At 43.0% G+C, this 14,599-nt stretch overlaps 2 non-coding genes across 2 annotated transcripts; one reads left to right on the top strand and one right to left on the bottom strand.

Annotated features, from left to right (window-relative positions):
* The first annotated feature begins 460 nt into the window (after nucleotides 1-460).
* On the top strand, nucleotides 461-598 carry LOC119941042. The gene has a single exon (XR_005455080.1). It is a non-coding gene; the product is annotated as a small nucleolar RNA SNORA7 (small nucleolar RNA).
* Nucleotides 599-4,694: 4,096 nt separating this feature from the next.
* On the bottom strand, nucleotides 4,695-4,832 carry LOC119941084. Its single transcript, XR_005455117.1, has one exon. It is a non-coding gene; the product is annotated as a small nucleolar RNA SNORA7 (small nucleolar RNA).
* Between the last annotated feature and the right edge of the window lie 9,767 nt (nucleotides 4,833-14,599).

Here is a 14,599-nt window from a genome sequence, read left to right as displayed (position 1 = left end):
TATTATTCAATGCAACCACTAGTAGTTTCAATTGATCGCTCAATTAACAGTATTTCTCTATTGAGCATCTTCCAGAAGCAGCATGGCTCAGTGGAAAGAGCACGGGCTTGGGAGCCAGACGTCATGGGTTCTAATCCCGGTTCTGCCACTTGTCAGCTGTGCAACTTTGGGCAAGTCACTTAACTTCTCTGGCCCTCAATTAAAACATCTGTATAATGGGGATTAAGACTGTGAGCCCCATGTGGGACAACCTGATCACCTTGTATTCCCCCCCGACCCCGTGCTTAGAACAGTCCTTCACGCATAGTAAGCGCTTAACAAATGCCATCATTATTATTATTATTATTACCATGGGCTTTGTTGAGCTCAACAAAATTAGTAGAAATGACCCTTGCACTCAAGAAGCAGTAAATGATGGATAGGAGGAAATAGTGAGATATGTAAGACAGGAACCTCCTTCCACCTCTCAGGGTGGCACCTGGAGAGTTTACAGTACTCTACCAGTCTCGACTATGGGAGGGAGAGTCAAGCAGAGGCCTACCCATTCCATTCCTAGCTTGGGCAGTGGCTAGCAAATGGAAGGCAATCTGCTACAAGTCAAAACTCACCTGTGCTGGCCAGCAGCATCATGGGAGAGAGTCGAGGGCGGAGATTCAGTTTTACTGTGTGGAAGAAGGCAGTGGTAAACCACTTATGTATTTTACCAAGAAAACTCTACGGACATACTACCAGAAGGATTGCAGATGGAGGTGGGGCATTCTGGGAGAGATGTGTCCACAGTGTTGCTGTGAGTCGGACGTGAGTCGACAGCATAAGACAACAACTGCCTCCTTCACCCCAGAGTGAGCCCCAGAATCAGTCCCGGGCCAAGGGCTGGGGGAAAGCTGGGGATCATCAAGGGGCTAGGGCTGGGAGGCCAAGCAACCTACTGGAAAGAGCGTGGGTCTCGAAGGCTGAAGAACTGGATTCTAATCCCAACTCTGCCACCTGCCTGCTGTGTGACCTTGGGCTACTTTTCTGTGCCTCATTTTCCTCACCCATAAAATGGGAATGCAATACCTGTTCCCCTTCCTACTTAGGCTCTGAGCTCCATGTGAGACAGGGACTGGGCCCAACCTGATTATCTTGTATCTACTCTAAGCTTAGTAGAGGGTTGTGCACATAGTAAGCAATGTCGTCACTGTTATTAACCAGACTGGAAGCAGACAGGGCTGAGGAGCCAGCTCATAGTGTCATCCCACATTCTTTTTAAGCAGCAGTCATCCTATCCCGCCTAAGTTACTGCCTCACCCTCCTTGCTGACCTCCCAACCTGCTGTCTCTCTCCACTCCAGTCCATACTTCAATCTGCAACCCAGATGATCTTTCTACAAAAAATTCAGGACATGTCACCCCCCTCTTCAAAAAACTCCAGTGGCCACCCATCCACCTCCTTATCAAACAAAAACTCCTCACAATTAAGAAGCAGCGTAGCTTAGTGGAAAGAGCACAGACTTGGGAGTCAGACATCATGAGTTCTAATTCGAGCTCTGCCACTTGCCTGCTGTGTGACTTTGGGCAAGTCACTTAACTTCTCTGTGCCTCAGTTACCTTATCTATAAAATGGGAAATAAGACTGATAGCCCCACGTGGGAAAACCTGATGACCTTGTATCTATCCCAGCATTTAGAACAGTGCTTCACACATAGTAAGTGCTTAACAAATACCGTCATTATTATTATTGTAATTATTGGCTTTAAAGCACTCCATCACCTTGCCCCCTCCTATTTCACCTTGCTTCTCTCTTTCTACAACACAGCCCATATACTTTGCTTCTCTAGCTCGAGCCTTCTCACCATGCCTCTCCATCTTGCCTGTCTCACCTGCCACCGACCTGTGGCCTGGAATGCCCTCCCTCCTCAAATCCACCAGACAATGACTCTTCCCCCATTCAAAGCCTTATTGAAGGCACATCTCCTCCAAGAGGCCTTCCCTGACTAAGCCCTCATTTCCTCTCCTCCCACTCCCTTCCGCATCACCCTGACTTGCCCCCTTTGCCCTTCCCCCCAGCCCAGCTCCACAGCACTGATTTATGTATCTGGCATTTTAATTATTTATACTGATGTCTGCCTCCCCCGAGACTGTGAGCTCGTGGTGGGCATGGAATGTTACTGTTTATTGTTGAATTGTACTTTCCCAAATGCTTAGTACAGTGATCTGCACACAAAAACACTTAGTAAATATGATTGACTGATTGATTGATTGATTGATTGATTGATCAAATGTTCCAGGACAAGGCTGGCTTCCTAATAGCCCCCTCGTTGGGGCAGAATCTCCTCTACAGTCTTGGGAGTCAGGGGAGGTGGGTTCTAATCCTACTTAGCCACTTGTCTGCTGTATGACCTTGGACATGTCACTTCACTTCTCTGTGCCTCAGTTACCTCATCTGTAAAATGGGGATTAAGACTGTGAGCCCCAACAACCTGATTACCTTGTATCTATGCCAGTGCTTAGAAAAGTGCTTGGCACATAGTAAATGCTTAACAAATGCTATTATTATTAGCATCCCAAGGAGTTCCCTGCCATGGGCACACTACCACACTTGGATCGCCCCTGGCTGCCACCCTGCGCTTGGCTTTTGCTTCCAGGTTCAGAGTGAAGCCCAGCCCAGGTGTGGGAAAGCATGCTCTAGTCTTCCATGTGATACATCGTGGAATCCCTTGGGTCTCACAGTATAAGGGGCTGCCATTCTTCCCCTCCATACTCCTCAGAGCTTCACTTCCAAGTTTGCCCCCCAAACCCAGAATGGGAGATTCGTGCCCCAGTAGGCTGGCATGGCTGGGGGTATGGCTGGGGGTGATGGGAAGCCAGTCCGTATTCCATCTGCTCTAGGTCTTTCCGTCAGGTGGACAAGTCCCCTGCCCAGCCTGGGGACTTGTGGGGCTTCATTGTCCTCACCAGGCTGCAGGAAATGCCAGACCATCTCTCTCCCCCCAGTCCCTCCAATACCCAAGGGCTGCTAACTACACTATTTTAAAAAAATCATCTCCCCGTACCCCCACAAGGCCCCTAAAACCACTCTCCAGGCCTGGAAAAAAAAATCAATCAATCAATGGTATTTTTCAAGAGTATTGTCTGCTGTGTGGCCTTGGGCAAATCACCTCACTTCCCTGTGCCTCAGATATCTGTAAAATGGGGATTTAGACTGTGAACCAAACGTGGGACAGGGACTGTTTCCAACCCGATTTGCCACCCTAGTGCTTAGGACAGTGCCTGACTCATAGTAAGTGCTTAACAAATAACCACTACTATTATTATTATTATCATTGTTATTATTAGATACTCCTTCGTGGCTCTTTTGACATGGGACATGGGAAAATCATGTATTTTGTTCTATTCTATCTTTAGAAATATCAGTGAGCTGGAATTAAAATGATCTGGCATGCACTGGAATATGTGAACTGATTTTCCTTGGAGTTGGTGTATTTACCATTTACCTCAATGCTTAAAACAGCGCTTAGCTCAAAATGGTGCTTAGAAAACAACCCAAATTATTATTATTAGCACTATTATTATTATTTTCATAATTAGCCAGCTAGTTTGGGCATGGGGACTGCTGACTGCCCCCAAGGTTTTTTTATTCATCTCTAGGGAAGTTGTTTGAACCAGGCACATGATCATTGCACAGTGAAGAATTCAGGCAACCTTATCCTCATTAGAGACAGGGAGAACATACTAGGATGGGATCAAGAAGACTTCAGGAACTCTGAATATGTTTCCAGGAACAATCCCAGAAAACTTGTCAAAATGTGAAGCTATGTTCTTAGAGAGGCATCGCAGTCAAAACTACTCAAAATGCCAAAACATCCGGACCCGAAGGAATCTCTGCGGAAATCTACAAACAGAGAGCGGATCTAGTGTTTGGACATCTGCACAGGCTTTTCCTCATCTCCACCTCCTACTGCTCTCCAGATGAGTAGATCTGGAGAACTTATATGCCTGCTTTTAACAAAGACACTCAGCATGTTCCAGGAGTCACAGTTTAATGAATAGCAAGCAAAATGATAAAGTAAGAAGAGAGCAGATTCCATTACTTTTTGTTCATAGGATTCTTTTCACCATTGAATCCTGATTTATTTTAACTCTTGGAGTAGTGGAAGTAGTTACAATAGTAAAAGTAATAGTAGTAGTAGTAATAGTAGTGGCAATAGTAGTAGTAGAAATACTAGTGGTGGTTGTAGTAGTAATAGTAGTGGCATATACGGGGGACACTTTGGGTGCAATGCCCTGTAATAATAATAATAATAATAATAATAATAATAATAATAATAACGGCATTTGTTAAGTGCCTACTATTTTGCAAAGCACTGTTCTAAGCACTGGGGAGGATACAAGGTGATCAAGTTGTCCCACATGGGGCTCACAGTCTTCACCCCCATTTTACAGATGAAGAAACTGAGGCACAAAGAAGTGAAGTGACTAAGCACTTGTCTTGCCTTATGCCGTCGAGTTGTCTCTGACCCATAGCGACGCCATGGACACATCTCTCCCAGAATGCCCCACTCTCCATCTGCAATCGTTCTGGTAGTGTATCCATAGAGTTTTCTTGATCAAAATACAGAAGTGGTTTACCACCGCCTCCTTCCATGCAGTAAACCTGAGTCTCCACCCTGGATTCTCTCCCATGCTGCTGCTGCCCAGCACAGGTGAGTCTTGACTTGTAGCAGAATGCCTTCCACTCGCTAGCCACTGCCCAAGCTAAGAATGGAATGGACATGCCTCTGCTTGACTCTCCCTCCCATAGTCAAGACTAGTAAGGTACTGGAAACTCTCCAGGTGTGACCCTGAGAGGAGACAAAGTAGAAGACTAACAATTAACATATTCCCCGCTCACAGGGAACTTAAACTCCGATGGAGACATAGTAAATACTCAATAAATATCATTGATGATGAGTTGGGATATCAGTAGAACATTAAATATGGGGAGGGTTTCTGTCTGGAGCATTTGGGGAAGGATAACGGAGTTATTCAGTGTGAGTGCGGCATGGAGGTGGGAGAGTTGAGAGGGAGGTATGGCTAGGAAGTTGGCTTGGAAGCAAGGGGTGAAGATAGCCCAAATTTAAGATGAGTTGAGTTGGTGGAGACCTTTTTAAACCAAGCATGACTCACTTTCATTTTCAAGTCTTAGTCTAGTTTATTTTTTTTTTACAAACCTGCAAAACTAGAGAGCAAAAGTCAAAGCATAGCGTACCATTGCAACACTAACTAAGCATTATCATATGAGGTTGCAGAAGAAAAAACTCATTTTACTGCCTGTGGTGTTGGTGTTCCAGTCAGGATTAGAACCCACCTCCTCTGACTCCCAGGATCATGGTCTTTCCACTAGGCGACACTGCTTTATAACTATTCAGCTAAAATGTCCACCATGCAAATGCTCCTTTTTTCCCTTCATTTCGTAGTCAGCCTTATGGATGACAGACTCTAAATTGTCAAATTTAACTCACAGATTATCCAATAAAATATTCACTTTCTCCACATGGAAGTGATTGAAACTCCAGCCTTGCAGAGACTCTGGAGAACCCTTGATTTAGACCACTTTGAATTTTGGGACTTTATGTAGGTGAAGCTTGAAGGCAAAGAAAGGAAAAGTTAGCACAGTGCCCTCCCCCTTGAGAAATGCCATATGTGTTTTCCTTCCCTGGTGTCGGTTTTTGTGCATTCCAAGAGTGTGATGAAGTGTGGTCTCAGTTTACAGGTATGTAGAATATGTTGGGTTGTTTCCAAGCATTTAGCATGTTGGAAAAGGCAGCAATACTAACCATTCTCAGCATCAGAAAATCCTTGGACTTCCAAGAGAAAAAGACTGAAAGTTACTCCCACTCAGAGAAAATTATTTCATGCAATAAGTGACTCATTATGTCCTGGGGTTAACTAGAACCATTAAAAAAAAGAAAGAATTCTGAAAAATGAAGATCATTTTTCTTTTTTCTGAGATATTTCTCTCCTGTTGTCCCAAAGTCAGTGATTTTGATTTTTATGTGTGGCTGTGGGATGTTTTGTCACAATGTAGTGAGAATATCTTTTTTAGCCTGTGCAGCATTCAGGGTGAGCAGTGCATTTGTGAAACAGTGGTCAATCAATCAATGGTACTGAGCACTTATTGGATGAAGAGCACTGTGCTAATCCTCTGGAGAGTACTAGAGGGTAGGTGGACAGGATCAATGCCCTTGAAGAGCTATCAGCCTAGCTAAACTGTTCATGCACCGGGGGGTTTTGGCTGTGATCTCACCAGAAATGGAATAACTAATATTCCGAGCAACCTAATTAGGTAGAACTTTGGTTTGGATGTAAGAGAAAAGGATTAAAACGGAAAGAGAATCCATGAGCCTGAATCGATTCCAACTGTGGCCTATCTTTGGATTAGACACACACACACACACACACACACACACACACATCTTTCTCAGTCCTTCATTTTCAAAGATAATGCTACTTTTATTTTTTTCATAGTACTTATTAAGCCCTGACTATGTGGCAGGCACTGTTCTAAGCGATGGGATAGATATAAAATAATCAGGTAGGACACAGTCCCACATAGTATCATGACCTAAATCAAAGAGAGGAGGACTTAACCCCCGTTTTACACATGGGATAACAGAGCAACAGAGAAGCTAAGTGACTTGCCTAAGGTCACACAGCAGACAAGTGGTGGAGAGAGTAGAACCCAGGAATCCTGATTCTCAGAGCTGTGAGCTTTCCACCACGCCAGTTTGTTTCCGTGGCCCCCTGCACTCTCATTGTGAGCTTCCCTTTCCCCCCCCGAAACCTGTTATCACTTTCAGAATTCTTTCAAAAACTTGTTTTGTGTCCATTAATGGGAGTTGACCAGGGCTGAAGCCACCCAGAGTTCATTAGCCATGGGGGCTATGCAAACCTGGGCAAGACTGGGGCAGAACAGGATATTGTACGGTGTAGCCTAGTATCAAGAGCATGGGCTTGGGAGTCAGAGATCGTGGGTTCTAATCCCGGCTTCTCCACTTGTCTGCTCTGTGACCTTGGGCAAATCACTTAAGTTCTCTGTGCCTCAGTGACCTCATCTGTAAAATGGGGACTGTGTCCAACCTGATTACCTTGTATCTACATTAGGGCTTAGAACAGTGCTTGGCACAGAGTAAGTGCTTAACCAATAACATTATTATAATAATAATTATTATTATCATTATTACCCACCCTAGACTCTTCTCCTGGTCCCCCCTGGCCCCTCTCTAACCCGTGGCCATGGCATCCATGGGGAAGAAGTTCTGAAAGGGTCCATTCAAGAAGGTGAATAAGGAAAAGCAAATGGAATAATCAATCAATCAATCGTATTGAGCGCTTACTGTGTGCAGAGCACTGTACTAAGCGCTTGGGAAGTACAAGTTGGCAGCATATAGAGACAGTCCCTACCCAACAGTGGGCTCACAGTCTAAAAGATGTGATGAATAAGGCGTGATGAAGAGAGTAAGGTAGGCCTACTGGGATGGGGAGAGTAGTTTTGTTGCTATAATAATGATGATATTTAAGTGCTTACTAAGTGTCAGGCACAGTTCTAAGTGCTGCAGTATAGATACAGTGTGACCTAGTGGCTAGAGCATTGGCCTGGGAGTCAGAGGGTCATAGGTTCTAATCCTAGCTCTGCCACTTGTCTGCTGTGTGACCTCGGGCAAGCCACTTCACTTCTGTGGGCCTCAGTTACCTCATCTGTAAAATGGGGATTAAGACTGTGAGTCCCTTGTGGGACAGGAACTGTGCCCAACCCAATTATCTTGTATCTACCCTAGTGCTTAGAACAGTGCCTGGCACAAAGTAAGTGCTTAACAAATACCACAATTATTATTAATATTATCACAAGCTCCTCAGGTTGGACACAGTCCCTGTCCCACATGGGGCTCACAGTCTTAAACATTTCATGCAGCAGGGGGAGGGGCAGAGAGTGTCAGGGGATGGAGGGGGCAGGTTGTTCAGGGGACTGACACAGATGCCAAGGAGTATCCTCGACTAAGCCCTTTTTTCCATGGTCCTGGGGGTCACAAGATCATGGCTTCTAATCCCTGCACTTATCTGCTATGTGACCTTGGGCAGGTCACTTCTCTGGGCCACAGTTACCTCATCTGTAAAATGGGGATTGAGACTGGGAGCCCCACGTGGGACAGCGACTCTGTCCAACCAGATCTGGTTGTAGCCACCTCAGTGTTTAGTACAGTGCCTACTAGTTACATAGTTAAGTGCTTAACAAATGCCATTATTATTATTATTATTATTAGTGGTATTTATTGAGTGCTTAAGTTGTGCAGAGCTCTATACAGAGAAGCAGCGTGGCTCAGTGGAAAAAGCAAGGGCTTGGGAGTCAGAGGTCATGGCTTCTAATCCTGGCTCTGCCACATGTCACTTAAATTCTCCAAGCCTCAGTAACCTCATCTGTAAAATGGGCATTAAGACTGTGAGCCCCACGTGGGACAAGCTGATCATGTTGTATCCCCCCAGCATTTAGACAGTGCTTGGCACATAATAAGTGCTTAACAAATGCCATTATTATTATTACCATTATTATTATTATTACTATTATTATTATACCAAGCTCTTGGGAAAGTGAAATACAACAGAGGCAATGTAAACATTCCCTGCCCAAAAGGAACTTACAGTCTAGAGGGGCTCTTGCCTTCTTACCTGTTTTCCCCTCTGAATCACCTGTGCACTCAGATATTTATCCCTAAAGCCCTTCCTCCCTTCAAATCCCTCTGAGAGCTCACCTCCTCCAGGAGGCCTTCCAAGACTGAGCCCCCTTTTCCCTCTCCTCCTCCCCATCACCCCCCCTGCTCTGCCCTACCTCCTTCCCCTTCCCACAGTACTTGTATATATTTGTACATATGTATTACTCTATTTATTTTACTTGTATGTATTTACTACTCTATTTTATTAATGATATGCATACAGCTATAATTCTATTTATTCTGACAGTTTTGACACCTGTCTACATGTTTTGTTTTGTTGTCTGTCTCCCCCTTCTACACTGTGAGCCTGTTATTGGGTAGGGACCGTCTCTATATGTTGCCAACTTGTACTTCCCAAGCACTTAGTACAGTGCTCTGCACACAGTAAGCACTCAAAAAATATGATTGAATGAATGAATGATCGTCACCTCAACCACAGCCCCTCAGCACCTATGTACTCCCATTTCCCCTAGCTGTAATTTATTTTCACATCTGTCTCCCAATCTGCACTGTAAGCTTCTTGTGGGCAAGGTTGTGTCCTCCAACTCTATTGTTTGCTACCCTCCCACATGCTTAGTACAGTGTTCTGCATGCAGTAAGCTCACAGAAAATATCATCTATTGATCGATTGACTGATCAACATGACTATTTTATTTCTGCTGAAGGAGAAGTCAGCTTCCCAACTGTGGAACTGTGCAAAACAGGAAATAAATAAAATTCTTCATCCTGTATTGTTTATGCACTTGGATCTGTGGCATTTGGGCATTTGGTATTCAACCCATCCTCAGCCCGCACAGCACCTATATCTACATTTATAAATGTACAGTTATTTATTATCAATGTTTGTCTTTCCCTCTTGACTGTAAACTTGTTATGGGCAGGGAACATATCTACCAACTGTGTTGTACTATATTCTCTGGAGCACTTAATGCAGTATTCTATACACTGAAATTGCTTAATAAATACCACTGATTGATTGATTGATTGACTCTGTGAGATAGGGGAAGGAAACCGAGGCAGATCTTGGGGAAAGGGGATCATGCCTACTTATTCCGAGAAGCAGAATGGCTCAGTGGAAAGAGCATGGGCTTGGGAGTCAGAGGTCATGGGTTCGAATCCCAGCTCTGCCACTTATCAGCTGTGTGACTTTGGGCAAGTCAGTTAACTTCTCTGGGCCTCAGTTACCTCATCTGTAAAATGGGGATTAAGACTGGAGCCCCACGTGGGACAACCTGATCACATTATATCCTCCCCAGCACTTAGAACAGTGCTTTGCACATAGCACTTAACAAATGCTATTATTATTATTATTGTTATTATTATTATTATTATTATTATTATTATTATTATTATTATTATTCTATCAGACTCTCCCCAGTCTCTAGAGTAGTGGATAGAGCATGGGCCTGGGAGTCAGAAGGACATGAGTTCTAATCCCGGCTCCTACACTTATCTGTTGTGTGACCTTGAGTAAGTCACTTCATTTTCTGTGCCTCAGTTACCTCATCTGCAAAATAGGATCAAGACTGTGAGCCCAATGTGGGACAGAGACTGTGTCCCACCCATTCAATTGTTTCCACCCCAGTACTTAATATGGTGCCTGGCACATAGTAAGTGTTTAACACCATAATTTCTATCATTATTATTGTTATTCACTATAGTACTCTAAACTCAGTAAGAAAATACACTGATCAAAAACTGGGAATCCAAAGCAAGTCTTTCTTACCTTTTCATTATAGCCATGGCCTACAACCAGCTGCTGCATGTTATTTTAATTACATGCCAGTATTACTTAGCATTTACATCACATTCCGTGTTTCACAAAGGACCTTATAATAGCATTAATTTTCCCCAGCAGCCCCTATTAAATCCTCTTAACATATGGATTTGTCTTCTCAACCATTTGTTTATTTTTCTGCTCTGGGACCAGTCTGGGCTGTCCTAGATTGGACTCCCAGCTTCTTTTCTCTTGGGAATCACAGGAAATAGTATTTGATGCTTACATGAATCTAACATGTGAATATTTCTGCTTTGGCCCCCAAGAAACTCTAGTCTTAACTTCGGATTCTTTTTCCATGACTGCTTCATAATAATAAGATGATGATTATGTTTATGAGGATTAGAAGCAGTGTGCTTTATTGGAAAGAGCCCAGGAGTCAGAGATCATGAGTTCTAATTCCAGCTCTGCCACTTGTCAGCTGGGTGATTTTGGGCACGTCCCTTCACTTCTCTGTACCTCAGTTACCTCATCTGTAAAACGGGGATTAAGGCTGTTAGCCCCATGTGGGACAACCTGATTACCTTGTATCTACCCCAGCGTTTAGAACAGTTCTTGGCACATAGTAAGCACTTAACATATACCATCATTATCATTATTATAATGATGATGATAATAATAATAATGATGAGAATGATAGTAATGTTATTTATTAAGCACTCTTTTAGCTCCAAGTACTGTGGTAGATATGAAATAATCAGGATTCAATCCCCATCCCACGTGGGGTGTACAGTCCAGATTGCAGGGAACCCCATTTTAAAGGTGAGGAAACTGAGGCTCAAAGATGTTAGGTGACTTGCACTTACTATGTATCAGACACTGTTCTAAGTGATAATCAGGTTGGACTCAGCCCCTCTCCCATATGGTGCTCACAGTCTAAGTAGGAGGGAGGAGGATTTAATCTCCATTTTACAGACGAGGAAAATGAGGCACAGAGAAGTTAAATGACTTGCCAAAGTCTCACAGAAGGCAAGTGGCAGATCTGGGATTGGAATCCAGATCTCTTGACCCCCAGGCCTGTGCTTTCCAGAATCCTCTGAGGTTTTCTTCCCTGTTGTTTCCTTTCCCAAGACTACTCCAGATCTGCTCCAATTCTCTGCTCTGCTGAAGTTGAGATCAGAGCAGATTCATTCATGCATTCAATCATATTTATTGAGTGATTACTGTGTGCAGAGCACTGTAGTAAGTGCTTGAAGCAGGGGACCTAGTGGAATGAGCACAGGCCTAGGGGTAAGAGGAACTGCTTTCTAATCCCAGTCCTGCCACTGGCCTGCTCTGTGACCTAGGGCAAATCATTTAACTTCTCTGTGCCTCAGTTTTCTCAGGTGCAACATATTGAATTCATTCATTCAATCATTTTTACTGAGCACTTACTGTGCGCAGGAGACTGTACTAAGCGCTTGGAAAGTACAATTCAGCAACAAAGACACTTGACTTCTAACCCCATTTCCTCTTTTCATCTACGTGACCCTGGGCAAGTCATTTAACTTTCTGTGTCTCAGTTTCCTCATCTGTCAAGCAGGGATTAAATCCTATACCCTCTTACTTAGACTATGAGCCCATTATAGGCCTGGGACTGTATACAACCTGATTACCTCATATCTATACCAATGCTTAGTATGGTGTTTGGCAAATCATAAGTGCTTAACAAGTACCAAAATATTTCTTATTCTTTGCTTTCATTTTTGAAAGGACAATTAAAAATGAGGAATAAATTGCAAGTAACAATAAATAAGAAAGAATTAGAAAATAAAAGTTCAGCTATGAAAACAACATCTTTTAAGGAAGTACCATAACGAGTCCTTGGTGGAGGTGATGAATCTCATCCTTCTCACCTCCGACTTCTCGCCCATGTCCTGCCCCTAGCCTGGAGCGTCCTCCCCCTTAATATCCAACAATTATTCTCTTCATTGTCAAAGCCTTATTGAAGGCACATCTCCTCCAAGAGGCCCTCCCTGACTAAGCCCTCATTTCCTCTCCTCCCACTCCCTTCTGCATTGCCCTGACTTGCTCTCTTTATTCACCCCTCTCCCAGCCCACAGTACTTAGGTGAATATATGTAATTTATTTATTTATATTAATGTCTGTCTCCCCTTCTAGACTGTAAGCTAGAGAGAACATGGAGGAGGCCCAGGGCCAAAGATCAAACATGAACCTGCACCTCTTGGGGAGATTGGAGAGAAACAGCATGGCCTCGTGGAAATAGCAGGGCCTGGAAGCCAGAAAACATGGGTTCTAATCCTGGTTCCACCCCTGTCCTGCTGTGTGACTTTGGGCAAATTGTTCTACTTCTCTGTGTCTCAGTTTCTTCCTGGGTAAAATTGGGATTCAATACCTGTTCTCCCTTCCTCTTAGACTGTGAACTGAGGGACAGGCACTGCATCCAAACATAACAATTGCAAATTATAAATCACACACAAGGGGTGTACATTCTATTCTAAAGGAGAACACTGCATTCCCACTGAAAGCCATTTGCTAACTCCATTTTGCAGATGCAAAAACTTGAAATTGCAGAAATTCTGTTTAGCTTAAAATTCCACATGGAATGAAGATCATCAATTGAGGATTGGGATCAACAACCGTTATTGGCTTATTATTTAACCCCCTAAGCCACAGAGGTCTTGAAATGAGTGAAGGGATAAAATGAAATTCTGAGCAAAGCAGTAGAAGGGAGGCTGGAGGGTTTGTTTCTCAGACAATGAGAAACTGAAAGTAATTATTGGAAGGTATTATAGTGGGAAATAAACCATTAGAAAATAGTTGAAATAATAATTGGGTTTTATATTTCACTCTTCCACCAAAAGCAAATTAGGCCAATAGGTTCTTTAGTGGTTTTAATGTTCTATTATACAGTGCAGTTAAAGTCTTAATTCATTACTTTAGTGCCAGGAACATTCATAGATTGTAAGGCCCTGCCAGGAACAAGATGGAAGCCTACTTTCTAACTATATATTTTTCCCAAACAACCAGTCAATCCAAATGGAATTTATTGAGCACTTACATATGCAGAGCACTTCTTGAAGCACTTGGGTGAGTACATACAATACAGTTGTTAACCCATTCCAAGCCCCCAGGGGGTGCTTAGTACAGTGGTCTGCACTTAATAAATGTTATTGCTTTTACTACTACTACCAGTTTCAGTGGTTTCAGTCATAGAAGTTGAGAGAGAAAGGTTGACAAGTTGTTTGGTTCCTCAGGAAAGACAAAAAAGATGATGCAGGTATCAGTGTAAAATCAATTTAGCAGATGTTTCCACCATTAGCCAAACAAAGGTGCTTCTTTTGCAACAAGAAATGGACACTGTACCTCAGGCTGGTGTCCCACAGAGCTGGCAAGACATGTGGCAATATCCCGACAGGGACAACAAGATTGGGTTGAGCAAATGACTCAGAGATCAAAAAAATTGTTTGTAGTACATTCATTCATTCATTCAATTGTATTTATGGAGCTCTTCCTGTGTGTAGAGCACTGTACTAAGTGCTTGGAAAGTACAATTCATCAATAGAGACAGTCCCTGCCCACACCAGGCTTACAGTTTAGAAGGGGGAAGACAGACATCAAAACAAGTCAACAGGCATCAGTATAAATAAATAGAATTATAGATATATATATGACAAAAGTAAACAGGCATCAATATAAATACATAGACTTATAGATATATAAACATCAAAACAAGTAAACAGGAATCAATAAAAATGAATAGAATTATAGATGTGTAATATATACACAAATGCTATGGGGTGGGAAGAGGGGGGTAGAGCAAAGGGAGCTAGTCGGGGCGATGTGGAGGGAAAGGGGAGCTCAGGAAAAGAGGGGCTTAATCTGGGCATAGTATAAGCGATAATAATGTAGTATAATATATAATATATAACAGTATAACCAATCCATCAATCAATCCATCATATTTATTGAGTGCTTTCTGTGTGCAGAACGTTGTACTAAATGCTTGGGAGAGTACAATATAACTTGGTTGGCAGACACGTTTCCTGCTCTTAGTGAACTTACCATATAAGTATCACAAGCACAGCATCAAATAACATCTGGCAGTACATCATGAAATTGCCAATATTTTCTTTTCATTATTTTCTTTTAAT

This window comes from Tachyglossus aculeatus, chromosome 19 (assembly GCF_015852505.1).
Source record: "Tachyglossus aculeatus isolate mTacAcu1 chromosome 19, mTacAcu1.pri, whole genome shotgun sequence".
In the NCBI taxonomy this organism is placed as follows: domain Eukaryota; kingdom Metazoa; phylum Chordata; class Mammalia; order Monotremata; family Tachyglossidae; genus Tachyglossus; species Tachyglossus aculeatus.
The sequence above is the reverse complement of the archived record's forward strand: the minus strand, read 5'-3'. Positions and strand labels throughout refer to the sequence as shown.